The sequence below is a fragment of the Fukomys damarensis genome, unplaced genomic scaffold (genome assembly GCF_012274545.1).
Source record: "Fukomys damarensis isolate Sample0158 unplaced genomic scaffold, DMR_v1.0_HiC HiC_scaffold_36, whole genome shotgun sequence".
NCBI lineage: Eukaryota > Metazoa > Chordata > Mammalia > Rodentia > Bathyergidae > Fukomys > Fukomys damarensis.
Window position 1 is genome coordinate 19,944,605 of NW_022900948.1, and position 3,458 is coordinate 19,948,062.

Sequence of the window (3,458 nt, forward strand, 5' to 3'; positions counted from 1 at the left end):
TGTTCTACAAAAAAGAATGAACAGTCTACCAGAATTTAGTAAATGGTAAAGTTTAACAATATTGTGATGACAGCAAGTCATAGATAGGTGCTGTGCTTTTACAGGGAGAGGAAGAGGTCCGCTAGACATCTCCAGAGCATCCCTGTTGGACAAAAGTCTTCATTATATGTACAAAAGCAATTACTTCTGTAAGAATAATTTCCAGTGAAATATTGCAGAAACTCATATGCCCTGAGTTTTCCAAAAGCATCATCCTCAAATCTGGTGCCTTAAAGTGATTTCATGTGGAATTCATGATGGAAGGCACAGAATACAATTTCATATCCCCACAATGAAATTTTCCAAAAAGCATAGATTTCACAAACTTTGTAAATTCAAGTTCTCTAGTAAGCTGCTTCTTCCAAGAACACTGTCGTTCCAATAAAACCAGCTGCCAGCTTGCTTAGTTCCAATGATCTACAAGATAAAAGGGTTTTCCCTGCCAACTTTATATATCTTTGTGGGAAAAATATGTATGCAAGTGATGCATTTTGAAATTAGCAAACATTCAGAATATGTACAACAGAAGGCTTAAAATATTTGCTTCATATACATGTAAATCTACTTGGGTATAGCTGAAATTGAACAAATATAAAAGTTTTGCTTTCTAAAAAGTTTTCAAGAGAATCTGAGACAACTTAAAGTAATACAAAGATTTCCTGGGAGAAATCTTCTCTCCATAAAGAAGTTTCGACCTACAAGAGTAATTCCATCATCAGTCCACCATAATTATCACACAACATTTGTTCTAACCAACAACAATCACCCTTATGACTGTTCTGTTTCTGAGAAGCTGATGTTTATACTAAAATCAAAAAGGATTTGCAATAGCAGTGGCTTATTGTGGTTTTGGATCTCATTAACAATCTTTATCCACTCATTTGGAACTGTAAAAAAACAATTTACAGAATTCAGCTTTAAACACATTTCACAACTTCTAAAGTTTTATGTTACAAGAATTCCAAGCTCATAGCTTCAGTCCAGTTGTCAGTGGGCAGCCTTCTCTCCTGCATTCCCACAGCTGCACCCATTGCATACAGTTTGAGACTGTGTTCTGTCTCAACCGAGGAGGAAATCAAATGCACGCCTGTTTTATCAGACAGCTTCTTTGTTAGTCTGAAGATGAGCCTTAGCCTCTAGCTCTGTCTGTAGGCCTCTTCTTCCTGCTCTTTCTTAAGAAGCTGCTGCTGATATTTCTTTTCATCTCAGTTTCCTTCATCCAGCTGTTTCTGAAGAGCTTCTCTCTCCTATTTCTGCAGATTCCACCTGCTTTTAAATTATTTCAATACATTTTCTCTCAGCTGGTGGCTCTTCACTTATAACAGTTTCTTCAGCTGTGTCTGTCTCAGGCACTGTTAACACTTGCTGTCCCTCTGGTATGGTCACAATGATGGGCTGACCTATCCCACTTGTGGGAATAGAGTGCAAGTTTCTGAGCTGGATCCCATCTTTAAGTATGGTGATGATCTGTTGACTCCCTGAGCTGACTACTTGCTGAATGGTGACATCCATGGACTCTGCCGTAACCACTCCTCCATGGCCACTACTGGAGTTTCCAAAGAGTTGAACAATGGAGTAGAAGCTTCAGCTAAGGCAGCTAATATAGCTGATACTGACATAGAGGAGTTTCCATAGTGGACAGCAGACACACCCATTTCATATGTTCGGTTCACCACCCCCTCCGATGATGAACTGTGGGGTCATGGCATGTATGGTCACAGTGTCCGGGCTCTCTGGGTTAGGGTTCCTTTGGTTCTGCATAGCAATCTGTAGTATCTCTGCTAAATCTTCATTTCCACTGTCTATTGAATTATCAAATGAAGTTTTACAAAACTTTCTTTGTGTGTACATCAGCACCATGTTTGATTAAAAGCTCTACCACTTCTTGATGATTGTGCTCAGTGGTCAGTGTAGTACTGTCATCTTCAACATTTCCTTTGCATTGACATTGGTGCCATGCCTAAGCAGGATCTCTACATTGCTGGCGTGGCCCTCGGAGGCCGCCATGTGCAGCGGCATCCGGCCCATCTTGGTCCGGGCATCCCCACTCACACCAGCCCGGAGCAGCACCTCTGTGGTGTAGTGGCCATACTGCCCTGCCAAGTGGAGAGGTTCCCAGCCAGTCTGTAGTGAAAAGGGCTCCATTTGCCATCAAAATGCGAACTTCATCTCTTGACCAGTGCGTGCTGCTTCTAATAGCTTTTTTCTCAAATCCACCAGGGACATCTGCTCCTCATACAGTGAAGCCATTCACCTGTTGGCTGTTGCAAGTAGCAATGGTAAAGCATCAATATCCTGGAAAAGCTTCAGGAGTGGCAGCAGGGCGATGTGGGTGGGGGTGAAGATGCATGGCACCTTGGGCCTGCCAGGCTGATGTGGCCTCTATTCTGGGCTCACATGGGCATTGCAGGGTCACTTTTCCAAAAGTGCAGAGTGGAGCCTGAACTGGGTGTGTGCTGAGGACTCCCTTATTGTTTTCAAGAGATCTCTCTTTTCATGGTCACGGATTGCCATCACATCTTCTATATCTGAAATCCTGTCTTCACATTCATTCATCCTTCTGTGAATGCTTTCAATAGAGTTTTTAATCTCCTGGCTATCTGTTTGAATCTGTTTCATGGATTCCATTTCTTCCCTATGCTGGGCATTCATGGTTTTCATTTCTTTCCTATGCTGGGCATTCATGGCTTCTATCATGGTCATGAGCTCATCTATTTTTTTGTCTGTTTCTGTTCTAGAGTCTCTAATCATGTCTTTCATTGTGCTCACTATCTCCATAGTTATCTGGGAAATTATTTCTGTTTTGAATTTTTCTAGAGACTAATTAATCTGTTTTGTTACTTCCTGTGCTATGAGTTCAGGGTGTCCTCATGGTTGACTGTCAGAATTTTCCACCTTTTTTTTCCTTATAGTTTGCTGTTGGTGAACTGGAAGCCTGTATTTGTGCTTTGCTTAAGTGTTTCCTCATTTTTATATTTGTTTTTGGGCTGTCCTTGTTTTAATTTCTGGGTTACTACTTTGATCTTCCTGATATAGCTGCTTTTTAGGTTTTGAGTCTCTAGTGACTCACAGACAGTCTCATTTTCATAATATCAGAAACTACAATTCGTTAAATCAATCACAACCCTTTAGCCCAATTGATACAATCAGCAGCAACACAAGAGCATCAAGCACAGCTTAGAAATGGACTGTTTGTAGTAGTTATTAATCTATCACCTTTAACTATATGAATTAAATCAAAATTGAGGAGCAGCCCAAAATATGTTTATAGTGAATAAACTCTTCAATATAGCAACTTTACCCTTCAGGATGGGGACTTAGAAGGAGTTGGGAGGAGAGGAATAGATAGGTAGAAGGATAGGAGAAGGTTTTGAGTGAAGCCAGAAGACACAGGATGATCACACAAACTCTAGGAAACT

At 40.9% G+C, this 3,458-nt stretch overlaps 1 pseudogene; it reads right to left on the minus strand.

Moving 5' to 3' along the window:
* Positions 1–1,134: 1,134 nt before the first annotated feature.
* Positions 1,135–2,265, minus strand: LOC104855480 (annotated as a pseudogene).
* Positions 2,266–3,458: the final 1,193 nt, after the last annotated feature.